Source organism: Papio anubis, chromosome 12, assembly GCF_008728515.1.
Source record: "Papio anubis isolate 15944 chromosome 12, Panubis1.0, whole genome shotgun sequence".
In the NCBI taxonomy this organism is placed as follows: domain Eukaryota; kingdom Metazoa; phylum Chordata; class Mammalia; order Primates; family Cercopithecidae; genus Papio; species Papio anubis.
Window position 1 is genome coordinate 50,435,715 of NC_044987.1, and position 17,502 is coordinate 50,453,216.

A 17,502-nucleotide genomic window follows, 5' to 3' on the forward strand; every position below is an offset into this window, starting at 1 on the left:
TCAGCCCTACCAGTTTCTAGCTGTGAAACCTGAGGCAGGTTACTCAACTTTTTTCAGCTGCGATTTCCTCATGTACTAAATGAGGATAATATCTGACTGACTACATTCATTTATATTCATTTCCCAAGGCTGCTGTAACAAAGTACCGTAAACTGGGTGGCTTAGAACAAGAGAAATGTATTGTTTCAACATTCTGGAGACCAGAAGTCTGAAATCAAGGTGTTATTTCGGCCATTCTTCCTGCAAAGGCACTAGGGAAATATCTGGTCTAGGACTCTTCTCTGTCTTCTGGTAGTTTCTTGGTTTGTGGCAGCATAACTCCCATCTCCACAAGACATTCTCCCTGTGTGCACCTCTGTGCTCAAATTTCCTTTTTATGAGGACATCAGCCATATTGAACTAGATTGAAGTAGTGTCCCACCATATTCTAGTGTGACCTCATCTTAAGTAATATCATCTGCAACAATTCTATTTCCAAATAAGGTCACATTCTGAGGTACTGGGGGCAAGGACTTCAACACATGAATTTTGGGGTGACACATTTCCACCCATAACATTGACCAACCTCTGGAATTGAGGATAGGCTGAATATATTAGAAAGTACCAATAAAACATCAGAAAGAAAAATAAGAGAGGGTTGTTTGTTTTTTAAAAAAATTTATAATTGAGAAATTTATAATATAGGGACAGTAAGAAATTTGTATAAGGATATAGGACCAAGAAGTAGTGAAGATAAGACTTCAAATACATTCATTTAATAAACACGTATTACATATAACATTCATTTAATGTGTACATATTATTTGGCAAGCCCTGTTCTGGTGCTGGAGATTCAACCAAGGACAAAAAAGACAAGGAACCTGGCCTCATGGAGCTTACATTCTAGTTGGGGAGAGGAGCAAAAATAAAGAAATTAACAAATAAATATACCATATTTCATATATATATTTAATATATAATATTTAGTATATAATGTTTAAGCAGAGATAAGTGCTATAAATTTTTTAGAAGTCTAATAAGAGGGAGAGATAAATGGAGGAATAGAGGATGCTGTTCTATATAGGATGTCAAAGAAATCTTCTCCTCCAAGGAGACACTTGAGCAGATGGAATACTGGTTGCAGTGAAAGGAGCAAATTCCAAGTGAAAGGGGAGCTGCTGAAGGGAGCTGAGCAAGGAGTGTTGGTGTCTGAATTTTGTTTTAAAAACATGGCTGGCTGCTTTGTGGAGGAAGGGTGGCAGCAAGGCAAGAATGGAACCAAAGAAACCAGTGTAGAAGTGGTTTCAGAAATCCATGTGAGAAATGATAGTGGTATAGATTAGGGATTTGAGGGTGGAGATGAAAAAAAGACTGAGGGTACATTTTGAAGACAGAATTGACAGGATTTGATGATGAATAAGGCATAGGGTGTAAGTTAAAAAGCAGAGTCAAGAATGACTACCAGATTTTTGGCCAGAGCAACTAGGTCAATGATTGTGCCGTTTATTTAAATGATGCATACTGGGAGTAGAGCAGATTCAGGAGAGGAAACCAAGAGTTTAGTTTTGAGCATTTTAAATATGAGAAGCCTATTATTAAACAATCAAGTAGCGATGCTTAGATGTGGTATGCAGCTGGATGTAAGAGTCTGGAGCATAGAGCACAGATTGAGACTGGAGATCTACATGTGGTAGCCTTTGATCTACAGATGGCATTTGAGTCTTGATACTGGACTGCTAGCCTTGGGAGTGAGTATAAAAAAGAAGTCTAATGACGAACTTGGGGACACTCAAATTTAGAATATCAGAAAGCAGAGAAGGGCCTAGCAAAGGAGACTTAGAAGGATAGATTAGTGAGGTAGGAGAAAAACCACGGGGGTCTTGGAAACCAAACAGAGACAATGATTAATTCAGGGAAATTGTAATTGATTCTGCCAAATGCTGGGAGAGGTTGAATAAACTGAAGACTGTGCACTGGATATTGATTTTGTGAGTGACAATGTTTTCATTTACCTTGATAAGAACAATTTTACTGGGAAGCCTGATTGAAGTCAGTAAAGGAGAGAATGGGATGTGAGGAAGTGAAAACAGACACTAGTGTTTTATGTTATCTGTTGCCACAAATGCTTAGAAGCAGTGGATGTGATAGTTAAGAGAACAGGTGCTATAGTCTTAGACCTCAGCTATTATTCCTACTGTGCCATCTGTTAGTAAGTCACCTAACCTTTCTAGTCAGAGTCCTCACCTATACAGTAGAGATAATAGTACAGACCATTTCAAAAAGTTGTTGTCAAGGTTAAATGAGAAATGTGCGTAAAGTTTTGTATATTGTCAGCTCATAATAAGTGTTCAATAAATATTAGCACCATCACTAATTTAAGCAAAATATTGGTATAGCTTCAAGACTCTACATAGTTCATTATGTCTGAGAGTAATTGTTGGTTGAGGTGGTAATTATGAAAGAATGTGTATAAAATTATGATTATCTGTGACAGGGGAGTAGAGAAATGCTGCAATATAAGAGTTATAATGACTCATATATATTAATTTTTCATGGAATGATGGTGGAATAGCCAGGTAGCAGGGGGAACTGGACAGGGAAGAAATGGCTCCTGAGGGTATTTTGGGGGGTAAATGTAGGTGGAAGGCACAGAGAAGACTTGGAGACTAGACCAAGCCATTTCAGATAATATGTGGATAACCCACTTTAGATGTACAGGAAGTAACCATTGATCTTGTAGCAGTAGTTATCACTTGTTCTTTGTTTACATCTGGCTTTTCTTACCAGTTTAGAAGAACGTGTCTTCCTCCATCCCTTAGCTCCAATTATATTTCTTACCTCTGCTCCTATAGTACCTACTATTAAGTATGGTCAGGAAAGAAGGCATCTCATCCATGCATATTCCAGACCCTCTAGTAAGATGCTCAGAGGAAAAACTAAACAAGGAGAGAACAGACTGTATGTGAGCAAATTAAGTTGGCCACAGAGTTATTTTCTGGAAACATGGAGCTAAGAAAATCTCTCATGTCTAAACCTGCATATCCTGCAACATGACAGCATCGCCTTGTCTCACAGAGGGTTACTTCTGATGTCTCTCAAGGAATGCTGACTGCATACCTTGAAGATAGCAGTTTCTGATAGGGAGGAGCTCATCTGATAGAGACCTCACCAGTGGCCGAATACTAGGCTATAATGACTTACAGTAGGAGTTAGCAGTGGAACGTTCAAGACAGAAATACCTGTCTTCCTGCTTGGCACACTGTGACTTAGTGGCTGTAAGTGTATGGTTACATGCAAAAGTTCATTGTTTTTATGGGTTTTGTGGTGGGAGCTTGTTTGAAAAGGGTAAGAGAAGCCAAGATGGTCTCACAGTGGATAGCAGACATGTTGTAAATTTGCTTTCTTGGGCTGACGAGTTTATTTGAGTAATGGTGGAAGTAAAGCAGAGAGAAGCTAGCGAGCTGGGCCGGCAGCCCAGCACAGAGCCCTGGGCCCTTCATTCTCTGATAGAAAGCCCATCTCTGGTAGAGAGATGTTAGGTCTCTTTAGGACTTTTCCCCCTTCACTGGCTGGCAGGTTAGAAGACTCCTTAGCACAGTAAAATTCACATCTTAAAAGGTAGTTTAGGGAGAAGGTGTGGCAGAAATTCATTTTGTCAAAGGAAATACGGTAGGAATGAGAACCATTTGGGGGTACATACTATAAACTAGGCATTGCATTATTTTCTTGATATTCTCCATTTAGTCTTGTGATGTAGGTTTTAATATACCCATTTTACAGATAAAACAATCCATGTTATAGTAAATTAGTGGCAAAGACAGTTAAACACAATTCTGTTGAATTCCAAAACTTATTATCTTTTTATCCTTTCTACTAAAGGCCATATTAAATCAATCTGCTCTCATTGTTCATCTGCCTCTAGCAGTTTAGTGTAAAACACTGCTTGGGGCCAGATAATATATGAGTCTGGGCTGTGAAACTAAGTTGCCTGGAGTCCATTAGAGCTCTGCCACTTAACAGATGTATGATCCTGCGTGGATTAGTTAACCTCCCTGAATCTCAGCTTCTTTCTGAGATACGTTGCTCATGATAGTACTTACCTCACAGGGACATTTTGAAGATTAAGTGAGTCAATACACGCTAAGCATTTAGAATACTACATGGCACCTAAAATGTGTTCAATAGTTATTAGCTATTATTATCCAAAACATGTTTTCCAGTGCTGTTATTCAATGAACCTAAAAAGGTTATACTGACCTTTTCAGGGAGGAAACAAAAAGCTCAGGCACTGCTCCCCATGAAGCCAGCCCATTAATGATTTTTGGTCAACAGTACTGTTTATGATTTCCAGTCTTCTCATTTGCTGGGCTTTCGTGCTCCAGAGGCAGCATGGTAGAATAGAAAGGCACTGTACTTTGCCATCAGAAGACCTGGGTTTGGGTTCAAGCTCAAATCACACTTTGTGTGACCTGGGCAAGTCACTTTATCTTTCTTGCCAGGGGTTCCTTATCTGCACAGTAAGGAGGTTGGACTCCCTAATCTCTAGGACTCCTTGTATTCCCTAAATTCAGTGAATACCAAACAAAGTCACTTAGCCTCTCTGATCTCTGGTGCTCATCTGTACTGTAGCACTCCTGATACCTTCTTTAGTCACTGAGAGAGGCAGTGAGAGTGAAAGTATTTGGTAGACTGTGACAGGCTATGCAAATATAGGAGTTGATCCTTACTATTATGAGCATTAACCCTGAGTAATACGCCTTGCTGTATGTGCATTGGTGCAGGGGCTTTTTCCACATTTTGTTGTCTTTGCCTACCCCTCACTGAGTTGGGTGGATCCACCTTAACAAGGTGTAGGGGAACACAAGCAGAGGATGGGGGTGCAGTACTGATGGTGGGAAAGCATCTTATTGGTTAATAGTGGTACATCCCAAACACCAATTACTGTCACTGCTTCTAAGGCTGATATATTTATCAGGATGAGTTACAAGGAAATATATGTACCCAGTGAGCGAGAATGCTGCATGGTCACCCCCTGTGATGTAAAATATGAGAATCTAGGAGGGGCTGTTTTATAATTCATCAGGTTCCGCTAGTGAGTTCTGTCGGAGTCTTAGTTATAAAGGCAAGTGTGAACCGGACAGCAGACAGGAGAACCTGGCACCAAGGAGACGGAGAAGCTGCCTTTGGTGCCTCCTGCCTCCTCCCTGCTTTGTTCCAATAATTTTGTGCTCGGTAAGTTCCCTGGCTTTGCAGCTAATCGTTGTTGTTGAATAAGCTTGGCAAACCTACCCGTAGTTTGGAATATGCACTTGCTGTCAGAAGTGTGTGTCAGTGCTTGGGCTCCTGACAAATTCCACAATTTCCTTTTAACGAGCAAAATAGCTTAAAAGATGAAAGAAAACCCGATGAATCAATTATTCACCTTGATCCTTGGAAGGCTGCTTTCTTTGGTTGCTAAAGTTTCTCAGGTTTCATTCTATCAGTTTCATTTGTTGGGTGAGCTTTGAAAAGAACAAGTCTCTTTGTCACGAAATTGTTTTTCTTAGCTGCCAAAAGGAGGTATGTACAGGGTGGTTTGTCCATCCCCACCCCCCTAATTCACTCTCCTCAGCAATCGGCAAATCTTAAAACAGACCGTTTGCCTGGTAACCAGCTCCAACCGAGCTGAACCTGTGCAAGGCAAGATTCAAATTGCAATCTTTTGTGTGAACAGAACTGAGGGGCTGTGAATAATTGGCATTGTGGCGATTATTGTGAAACTCAGTATGGTGGTAGTCCTGCGTTTTGCCGGGATGGGATCAGAATCCAGTGGGATTTGCATTTGGCATGCCTGTTGATGATGTGGGAGAGGGAGTGAAAGAAAAGACTAGATCGTTATGGAAAGAGCTGTACGATGTACCCGCAGGACGGACAAATGCAGAAGGCATGACTGCTGTATTTGCATGACTTGTGGCTGGCTATTTTCTCTAGTTTCATTGTCACCATTAACATTTACCTGAAGCTGCATTTCTGTCTCATCTGGGTGTGCTGCGGGTCCTTGCTCCAGGTCCTAGCTTCAGGCAGGATGTGTACTAACTCCTGGTCAGCTAACTATAGGAAGTCATTTCCTCTTCAGAAGGAAAGAGAAGTGAACGCTGTACCTTCTTAGACTCTCTGCTGTGTTGTTTTGCCTCTGTCCAAATCTCATGGAAACCAACAGCTTGACGTACTTTTTTTGCAATAGCAGATTTAACTGTGGTGTCATATGGCATATTATATATGGAGAGGAGTAACAAGGACATTTTTTCAAATGTTTCAAGTGTGTCTGGCTTGTTGACATTCGCTTTATTTCACTGGCAAGTAGCTACTGTCTTCTAAACCCATAACTGTTTGTCCAAAGTGTTTACCTGCACACTATTGTAATTTCTCTTTACATGTAGAATCTGTAGATTTAACAAATGTCCTCTTTAACCTCAAAGAAAGCAACTCATTTTAGCATCTCTTTGAAAAAAAAGTATACATTTTTTTCACCAAAGACTTAGCTTACTCTTTGCTTTATTTTTTGCATAAATATTTTGGTTATCGGCACCAGCACACTTCCAATGAAGTTATTTCTCCTTTCTTAGTATACTTTCTGAATATACCAAAAACTTGGCAGATTTAGAATATGGAATATATATTTTTTCAGGAACACTTTTTTTGTACATGCTTCTTTTGTCCATAAATAGCTTTTCCATATTTTCCATTTCTCTGAATAAGTTCTGCTTAAAGAGCAGAGGAGTGATGTATTGTGGTTGGCACTTAGGGGTGTGTAACCTGAGACTTGGTTTCTAATCCACAAGCGGCTGCCCCACAAGGGGTCTGTAAAATGTCTTATGTTTGGCTCAAAGCTTATGGATAGAGCAATAATGATTAAGATAGGAAATTCAGCAAATCGTCACAGATACAAATGAACATCTGTGTTTGATGCTCCAGCCAGCCCATGACATTTTGTAAAGCTTAGGTCACACAGCTGAAGGGTCCTAAAAGTGTTAATGTATCTTAATGCCAAGAATAATGTAGTTGTATTTGTTGTAAAGTACCTTTGAGCTGTACTGTGCATTAAATTTTTAAAAATTACATGCCAGACTCCATGGTTTATTTTACAGCAGTATCTGGGTTTTGATTCAGTGTGGTTTTATGGAAAAATAAACCTATGTACCAGTCTCAAAAACTGAACTTCTTCTCATTTGGCAGTGGTTTTTCCATTTTCTCCACCAACCCATGATAAACTCTATTTATAGCAACAAAAGAAAATTTAATATGAGTTATCCCCAATTAAATTTACAGCAAGACAAATATAAACTGTGACAAGAACCCTCTTACAGGGCACATACACACAAAACCATGTCTCTCAAACCAGGATTAAAAGCTAAAGAGGCAAATGTTAATTTTGCCTACGTGATACATATAATTTCCTTTGAGAGTGTAGGGAAGGTGGCAAAAAGGACAGGTTTAAAAGTGCTGTTCAAAGACCTGGCTCAGCAAGGTGTAAATGGAAAGGGGAAGGGTTTTGTGTCCCCAACCAAGTATTATTGTCTGCACCTCACGCTCTTTCTCTGTAAAATGGAGGAGGGGGAAATTAGGAGAATTAACCAAATTGATGATATAGGTAAAGCCAATAGTATACTGTTTAGCACAAAGCAATGTCCAATGAAAGGTAGTCATTGTTGTAAATTGTATTTTGTCAAATATATTAACTCATTTTGATAGATGTTGATTTTGAAAGAAATTTGCATGGTAAACAGGAAGATTATACAATTTTTCAAATTAACAAGATATACTTCTTATAACTAGATCATTTTGTGTTTTTGTTTTTATTTTGGAATCCTAGTAAAGACAGAGTTATTACCTTTCTGTTCACTTTTAACTAATTCCTAGAATAGTATTCAAAGTCCTTACATAATTATTTAAAGAATACATTTTATTTCCAATAGAGAACATGGAAATAAACTGATGCCAAATAACACATCATAGCTTTGTACGTTATTTGCCAAATAACAACTAGGCCATAATTCCAGCCCTGACGTTGTATTAAAATACCTGACAATACTAGTAAATATAGTTTATGATGTCCCAGGCACTATGCTAATGATTTTACATGCATTTTCTCATTTAATCTTCATCACTACCCTACCAGGTAGATCCTATTTTGCTTTCCATTATCAAATGAGGAACTGATAAAGAAAATTTTGTTTAAATATACTACTAATGTAAATTGGCATATAGCAGTGCTAGGATTTAAACCCACGCCTGTCTGATTTCAGGATCCACATGGTGACCAACATGTTGGAAGCATGCAATAGAGTTTGCCCAGCTCTTCACACTTCCATTTTGGGATCTTGGCCCCATATCTGCTTTGATTCCTCTCCTCATATGTTTAATCCCTCTCAGAGTTTAGGGAATATTTTTAAAATGAAGTTGGGGATTTCCTTGCTCCCACTTTTGGTCTATGCCAGTTAAGATCACATTCTCCTGAGCCATCTCTCCTATTCTTATCGAAGTATAAAATTTGGTATAAAAAATGAAACATAAAAAGGTCGTAAATCTACCAAATTCAAGGCAAGCTCTGAAAGTTACCCTAAATCAGTACTACCCTTTGAACTGAGCAAGTTTCCCTGTATCTCTGGCTTTAGAGAAGGCTGTAGGCCAAGAGGATGGGCTGTCTTAGATTTTGCTCTCTCCCCCTTCTGGATCACATTCAGGGTAAATAGGACTCACTAATTTTTTCCCCAAACATTCCTAAGCTCACTTTCAAGAGGTGTATGATGTGCCTCCCTAACCCCATGCCCCCAAGTCTGAGGGGAAACCAAGAGTCTTCTATTTGCATGAGGGTAGGAAATAGGGCAAGGGATGGATGCTGTTAATCATTGCTTGCACTGATGAGCTGAGATGTCCACACATCTGCATGAAAGGTCTTTTGTGGTGCAGGAAGAAACTATGAAAAAGAAGAAGGGCTAGCCCAGGACTGGGAGTCTCTGCTTATGTTCTTGTTCTGGGTCCCAAAAATATGAGTCAGCCTACCTTGAGTTGCAGAACATTTACTTATAATTCAGAGTAGTAAACTAAAATTCCAGTGGGTTGGTTTTCTGGGGATTTTGTATGTTTTTGCTTTTGACTTTTTTCCTCGATTAACCCAAAAGAAATCATTTGAAGAAGGAAATGGTCAAAACTGTGACGATCTCAGCTTCAAGGAAAGACATTGGCTTTTCTAGTTCAGAGGCATAGCCTTACTTTGGAAAACAATTTTAGGACTGGCTGGATTAAAACTGTCTGCCATGTGTCTTTTAGGGCACTTGGAAACAGTTGCTTGGAGAGACCCTAGCTAATTTCAGGTGTCCTTTCCTTATCTCTAGTTTTAAATTGCAATTATAACACTTAGGGCAGAGGACTAATAGAAAGCTGCCTGAATGATCCAAGTGGAACCCTGTCGCACAGGGGAGGTTCCCCCTGTAGGAAGAGTCAAATCAAAGCAGAGATGGCTATCAATGACTTTGTGTGGCCTTATGCCATTACTATAGCCCCTTCTGTTTAGTGCATCATTCTCCCAATAGTTCCTTTTCATCTTATGTCACGTTGGAGACAAAGACACTCCTAAGGAAAATTAACAGTCAGGAGTTCTAAGCAACAAATCTTTGTGATTATTAATAACTTTGAGGTTTGGGGGATTTTGTTTTTGTTTTTTAATGAAATGAAAGCTATTATGCAATTAACATGAATGATTTTTTTTCCTTTTATTTGTGTTTCTTTTAGTATTATTTTCACAAAGTAGTTTTCTAGGTGGGAAGACAGAATGCATTGTTGGAAGTATTCCCTACTATTAAACCTTGCAACTTTGCATTCCTTAGTTATAAAGCAAATATAGCAATTCCTGTCTCACAGGACAGTTGGGAAGATGTAAATGAGATAACTTTATTTCCCAGTATTAGCTATGCTCTCATCCATATTAAAGTATCTGGCACCGTAAATACTTAATGCATAGTATGCCTACATTAAGTGTTCACCCAATCTGAAAATACAGTGGTTAAATTGATGACTCTGTGAAGACTAATGGGTGCCATATTTATTTTGCCTAGAAGAGTTGGTAGTAGAGATGGTGCAAAGAGATAACAAACAAACAAAAGCAAGACAAAGCATGCCTTTGGTGGTAGTATCTCCATTTTATTTTTAGTTTCTTCTTTATGTTTTATTTATCATTTGAACTTTTAATAAACATGAATCATTCACATAATTATAAGAAAAGGGAAAACACACTTTTAGGAAATTAGAGGAGAAAATAGCTGTTAGTATATTGTGAACATCTAACTCTGAAAGAGTCAAGCCAAATATAAAAAACTAAAATGCAAAATACTTGGGAAAGCCATGTGTTCTGGTCAGAATAATCCAGATTATCTTGCTTTGTTAGGTTGTTTTCTAGTTCATTTGTCTATTATTAGTTATTTATTAAGCATGGACCATGTGCCAAGTGTTCTGCTGGGTGATGAGATAACAAAGATGAAATACTTTAATCCCTGAACTCAAGGAATTTATAATCCAAGAGACATGGATAAATGAGCCCATAGTTGCAAGTGTGATTCCTTCTCAGCCATGACAGTAACAGATAAGGCTGCTTTCCATTGTAAGTAGTGTCAAGCTTGCAAAACAAAGTAGTTTTCTAGGAGGAAAGGCAGAATGCATTGTTGGAAGTGTTCCCCACTACTAAACCTTGCAACCTTGCTTTCCTTCACTATAAAGCAGGTATAGCAATTCCTGTCTCACAAGGCGGTTGGGAAGATGTAAATGAGATAACTTTATTTCCCGGTATAAGCTATGCTCTCATCCATATGAAGTATCTGGCACAGTAAATACTTAACACATAGTATGCCTACATTAAGTGCTCACCCAATCTGAAAATACAGCGTTAAACTGTTGACTCAAACTGACTTGCTCAACAAAGGGAATATATACTCACATTGGTGATTGTAACTTAAAAGTACATCAGTAAAGTCAGCTTCAAGAGGTCTGATCCTGTAGCTCAGCTCACAATGTTGTCAAGAAATCCCTTTTGGTCCTGCCACACTGCCTGTCTTTGTGTTAGCTTCATACCAAGACTAATTGCCCTCATGGCCTCAGGACAGTTGCCAGTGGCTCCTAGACAACTTGTTTTCATAGTCACATCTGGCTAGAAAGATATCCTGACAATGATTGCTAGAATTCACTTTGAAGAGACTGGCTTCTATCCACCCCTGAACATGAGACCAAATCTCCAGCCCAATTCTAAAGCTTAAATAGGATAAAGACAGCCTCCCCAGGACATTATGAGTCCTTAACTGAAATTTGGCAGCTGTTGCTGTTAGGATGGGATGGTGGTGGGGTAGGATGCTGGAAAAGAATCCAGCAGCCATCTATAACTTGTGAAATGTACAATACATAATGTACAAATGTCTACTAGAGTTAGTACATAACATAATGGAATGAAGGCGAAGCGTTTGATGGTGCATGTCCCTAAACTGGTTTCCAGGAAGAGTAGGAGTTTGCTAGGGGAGAAGAAAGAAGGAAAGGCTTTGAGGTAGAGAAAAATGCTCTTTGCCACAAAAGCTAATGAAGTAATTGTTCAACTCACTGCCTATCTTTACATTGGCACTACTGCAGAAATCACCAGACAGCCAGAAGCCCTGTGCCCAGTAGAATAACGAACAGAAAACCTAGAGTATCAGTCTCACCAAAATTTGTTGTTGAATAATGACCATTGAGTTCTAAGCTAAACCACAGTCAAATGTTCTGATTCTTTACAATGTGGATACAGATCTGGAGTCAATCAATGTGAACTTTAAAATGTATGTTACCAGGCTCAAGAATTATAGTATTTTGAACAAAATCATCATCTTCTTCTTCTCCTTTTTACTTCTAATTAAACCTGCTCAGAGAAGATTAATGACTTATACAATAACACAAGTGTATTTGGATTTTGATATCATGATGTTTGTGATGCTAAAAAATATGATAAGACAAATAAGAATATATTTTGGTACGTGTGTTTGCTATGTCACTTTGGAAATGAGACATAAAGTAAAAATTTCTCAACAAAATGTCAATGCTTCAAAGAAAAATTAGACTTCACTCTGATTTCTGGATAATTCAAAGTTTATGTAATTCATAAGTTCTTCAGCCTTTGGCAGTAATCATCATTTCTTTCCACTGAGGAAGTAGAATACTTCCTTCATTAAGATTGTACTTAATGGGCTTGGTAATAGTTTCCCACTAAAATTCCTGACTCCAAATTTAATTAACTACACTTTGGATTGTTTTTCCACTTTTACAGCATAGAAGAGGAAGTGACAAAACCATTATTTACTTTCTATCACAAGCATGCTCATACAGTTCACAATTTTCTGTCATCCAAATGCAATGATTAAACATTCTTATTTCACTCATGTAGCTTGTCTCAGTGCTGTCAGTCCACCTACCTGGTAGGTATGCTCCTAAAATATTCATTTGTCTATCTAGCTTCATTCCAAAGAACAGAAAATAATAGCAATAAACAGAATCAAAGTATATTTCCTCTTGCCCCTTGCTTCTGGTGTATAAAATCTGTTCAGAAAATCTGTATCCAGGCATGGGTAAGTGCTCCCAGCCCAGCTGTGTCAGTGAAGAGCCCAAGACTTCTGTTTTAACTCAGAAAACATGCTTGAGTCAGAGAAGGGTGCAGTGACCAGGTAGGAAATGCTTCCAGTGCACTGGCTTCTTCCTCTTCAGATTAGACAGTTCTCCAGTGCAGAGAAAGAAGCAACTAAAAATAGTGGAAGGGTGACAGATAATGTTTATTTAAAAGCACATATGTCACATAAGCATTAAAAGGTACCATTATTACCATGGCATAACTTCACTTCCCCATAGCACAAACCAGATAAAATCTTCTTTGTCTTGTTTTGTAGCTTCCTTGTACAAATAGAGAAACTGTTCCTTGGATGAATTTCTTACCTTATCAGTAAGTGTGTTGAGTTCCTGACAAATAGAGGATGCCAAAGAAGTATCAAAAATGCCAGCGCTAATATTCCGGCTGCAGGCAGTGCTTCTGCTTCTTAAAATATTGGAATATTTTCTTGTTAGTAAATAGCTTTTACCCTGGGCTCTTTGAGTGCTCCTCTCCAAGCTGCTTCAAACTGGAACCCCTGAATCCCTTCCCTAGGACTCTCACACGTCTCCATGCTTGAGCAACTAAAGCATTAATACCTGGCACAGCTAGCTATAAATATTTTGACATCACTTCTATGTAACACTTATCTTATTTTTAAAGAACTTATGGCTACAATTAGGGAGAATAACATTTAGACACAGGAACAATGTGTAACTAAGTATTAAGATGTTTAAGACGGCCCTTTATGCATTTTTAAAAAGTGGGTAAAGGAGATATTTGAGGTTGTCTGGAAAGACAGGTCAGGGATTTGGATAGGGCAGAGGTAAAGGAGTAAAAGACAATGGCAGAATGTACAATTTTAAAAATTCATTTACTTAACAAATAATAACAAAATTCTCTGTTTGTTTACTGCTGCTGTGTGCAAAGCACTGAATACATGTTATCTCATTTACTTCTCACAGTAGCACTATAAAAATAGAGGAGAAAATGATGCTTGGTCACATAGTTGGAAAGTAGCAGGACAGCACATGTGATACCCACCATTTCCCACAATGTGCAAGACACTGTATTAGGTGCTTGAATAGGAAGATGTATCTTTCTACTTGTATAGGCCAATAACAAACCCAAGGAAATACTGGCAGCCCCTTAATTGAATAAAAAAGTGCTAGTGGGTCTTCCACCATCAACAACATCATTTTAAAATATTACAGGATAATGCATTATTGTCTTGCTTGCTTCAGTTGCCCCACTAGCAGCATAAAAAGTAAAATGTAAGCCATAGGGTACTAGCTAAACTCATTATAATGTGATAATCTGATCTTCCAACATTAGTCTTCTCATGACCTTTTCATAACATAGGACATTAGAAAAAGCAATAAAACACACAGTCAAAATGATTAGCCTATTGACAAAGTGTTGCTTTCCATCTTTAAATGGAAACTGAAAGAGGAAGCCTATTAATGATTCCATGGCAAATATCCCTTTTTTTGAAAACTCTCCAGTTATGCCTTGCACAACAATGAGCATATGTTTGTCATGACTAAAAATTATTTGGAAAAATATATGTTTTTAGGCCAAAACATAGGCATCATAGGCATTGCCTCATTTCTTACTAAAATACCTCACAGAGAGATTTGTTTTGTTTTGTTTTGTTTTGTTTTGTTTTTTTGACGGAGTCTTGCTCTGTCGCCCAGGCTGGAGTGCAGTGGTGCGCAGCTCACTGCAACCTCCACCTCCTGGGTTCGAGCGATTCTCCTGCCTCAGCCTCCCAAGTAACTGGGATTACAGGTGTGTGCCACCACACCTGACTAATTTTTTTTGTATTTTTAGTAGAGACGGGTTTCACCATGTTGGTCAAGCTGGTCTCGCACTCCTAACCTCGTGTGCACCCGCCTTGGCCTCCCAAGGTGCTGGGATTACAGGTGTGAGCCACCACACCCGGCCTGAGAGTTTCTTGAAGGCAGGGATTTGATTTCATTCATCCCTACATGCCTAGCATCTCACATGATGCCTCAACGCAAACACACCAAAAATACTGGTTGATAAATGCCAGCTGATACATTCTTCAAAGGAGGAGGGAGACAACATGAGAGAAAAGTGGGGAAGAATTTCTGAAGCTAAGCTAGAAGATGATACAGGAATTTACTAGATTTATAGAGAAGAGTATTGTTAGTATACTGAGCAATGTTCCCAAAATAAGTAAGTATGCTCACAGAGTTTGCATGTTTAAGAAAATCAAGGAGGCTGGGCACGGTGGCTCACACCTGTAATCCCAGCACTTTGGGAGGCCAAGGCAGGCAGATCACCTGAGGTCGGGAGTTTGAGACCAGCCTGACCAACATGGAGAAACTCTGTATCTAGTAAAAATACAAAATTAGCCGGGTGTGGCGCCTGTAATTCCAGCCACTTGGGAGGCTGAGGCAGGAGAATGACTTGAACCCGGGATTTGGAGGTTGTGGTGAGCCAAGATGGTGCCATTGCAGTAGCCTGGGCAACAAGAGTGAAATTCCATCAAAAAGAAAAAGAAAGAAAGAAGGAGAAGACAGGGAAGGAAGAAAAATCAAGGAAAGCCTCAATGTTTCTACAACATTTTTTTCTCCTGGTGTCCCATTTCTCTAAATTTCCTTCCTTACTCCCCTCCCCTTTATTTGTCTAACCCTCCATTCATTCTTTAAAACTCAGGCTTCTTCAATAAATAATTGGCAAAGAAAAAAGAGATATAGGGGAAACACTTAAAAGTAACAAATTGTAAGCAATGAACATTTGTGTATTTCGACTCAAACAAAACATAAATGGTAAAACAAATCATGACGATGAGACAGTTGGAGATTTGGACACCAATTACATATGTGGTGACAAGTTATTGGTAATATTTGAGATGTGATAATTGTATTGTGCTTATATTAAAAACAAGCACCTTTATCTTTTAGAGCTACACACTGACATATGCATGGGTGAAATTATTTGCCTCAAAATAATACAGGAGCGGGAAAGTGAGTAGGGATATTGATGAAACAAAAAATAAATAAGCATTATTTATTTATTGATTAATTGTCCTCCTGAAAGATGTTTCTCTTCCCTTCCTCCCCACCAGTTGAGTCTTTCTTGCTATATCTCAAATATTCCCGGCTTATTTCTGTAACTACATTTATCTTACTATATTATATTATAATTATCTGTTTTGGTGGATCTTATCACCAGAGGGAGCTCATTAGTAAGGACAGATTTTTCTTTGTCCTTCCATTGACTGCTAATGGGAGGGGCTCAATAGTATTGGATAGAAGGATGAAAAGATAAGTGAATGGATACAGACTCTACATAAGGATGTGTGATTCAAGCAGTGTGGGTTCCCCTTGATTTCCCCTACATTCATCTAATTATTAAGAAACAAATCTCAATTTATGTTTTATATGCTAAACAGCATTTGCTCACAACAGAAAGCCATAAATGCAGCAGTCTAATTAAAACTAGATAATTCACACATTTTTATTTAATATTAACAGAATACCGTGTTGCAGGGCCATGTTCTTAATTAGGATAAGATAGAATTGCACCAAACCCATTTAGTTGTCATAGTGATAAGGACGATATAAAGGAAAACATTTTCCTTGTGTTTAAAATTTTTTAAAATTAAATTAGGGTTATTTGAATCTACTTTTTAAATGTAACATTTACAAAGAAATGTACATATACACAGAAATACATACATCTATATATGTATTCATGAAGATGGAGTACACGTTCCATCAGACACAGCAGCCTAGAATGTTTCTTCATAGAAACAAGAGTTTGCCTCCCTTTTATTTTTAAGGAAAATATTTTAATCAAATCACTTCATGGTAGTATACTATAATTGGAAATATTAATTTATTTAGATTCCTTTCTACTGTTAACATATACACACCCAAAAATTTGCTTGAGAAATAATTTGGGAATATATCTGTCCTTCAGAGTTCTTAGTTACCCACCCAGGAGCAATGCAATTAGATAAATTTATTAAAACATGCATGATGTTACCAAGAGAACCTGTTTAGCAGACCAGATGGAATTGCTGGTTTTTTTTTTAAAGAAATGTCTTCATCTATGACAACACAATGAATTTTCTTACATCTTAAAATTTCATGAATATGTGCTTGTGAGTGAGCCCAAAGGTGTTTGTTTTCTTCTGTGGTAGAGATAAAATTCCTGCTATTAAATTGCAAATAAGAACAACGTATACCAAAACCTATCATGGTGACCAAGAAGTATTGAGACTCGATATACAGAGTCACCAGTGATGGGTGTTTTTATTTCTGTATGTCCAGAACCTAGCCTTGGCCTAAAAACTGTGGGTGCTCGGTAAATGTTTGTTGACCTTTTTTCCTGCTTTCACCTTCTCCTATGAACCTTGTCACTTACCACCACAAGTATCCACTTTATTTGTAACATGTAGAAGAAGCCCGGAAATGACAAAAGCACATTAACTGGAGAAGATTCTATAGAGTTTGGCAAGACTCTTGAGAAATGCAGAGGTGAACTAGACATCTGTTTACCCCTAATCTTCACAGAACTCACTGGAATATTTATGATGCCTGTCCTCGGCTGGATAAGTTGGTTGAGTTAGGTAGATGTGATATTGCACCCCACACGGTATACATCACTGCCCTGAGAGCTAAGAGACCAAAGAATTTAAAGCGTAGCTATAAGATTAAAATTATTAACCCGGGAGGCGGAGCCTGCAGTGAGCTGAGATCCGGCCACTGCACTCCAGCCTGAATGACAGAGCGAGACTCCGTCTCCAAAAAAAAAAAAAAAAAAAGATTAAAATTATTTTCAGGTAATCATCTTTTCACCATTTGGGTCAAGATTTAGTTTTGAACCATCTTTCCCCTTAAATCGATAGCTCTTCC

At 38.3% G+C, this 17,502-nt stretch overlaps 1 protein-coding gene across 23 annotated transcripts in view; it reads left to right on the forward strand.

Annotated features, from left to right (window-relative positions):
• Positions 1 to 17,502, forward strand: part of DLG2 (discs large MAGUK scaffold protein 2) — a 2,166,350-nt gene that overhangs the window by 1,935,145 nt on the left and 213,703 nt on the right. The window contains exon 1 of one of the 23 annotated variants that reach the window (XM_009187035.4): positions 970 to 5,211. The exons of 21 other annotated variants lie outside the window; for them this stretch is intronic. The gene's annotated coding sequence lies outside the window, so the exon portion shown is untranslated. Of the gene's footprint in view, positions 1 to 969; positions 5,212 to 17,502 lie in introns of those variants that run through there. One more of the 23 variants, XM_003910490.5, reaches the window with a different exon arrangement.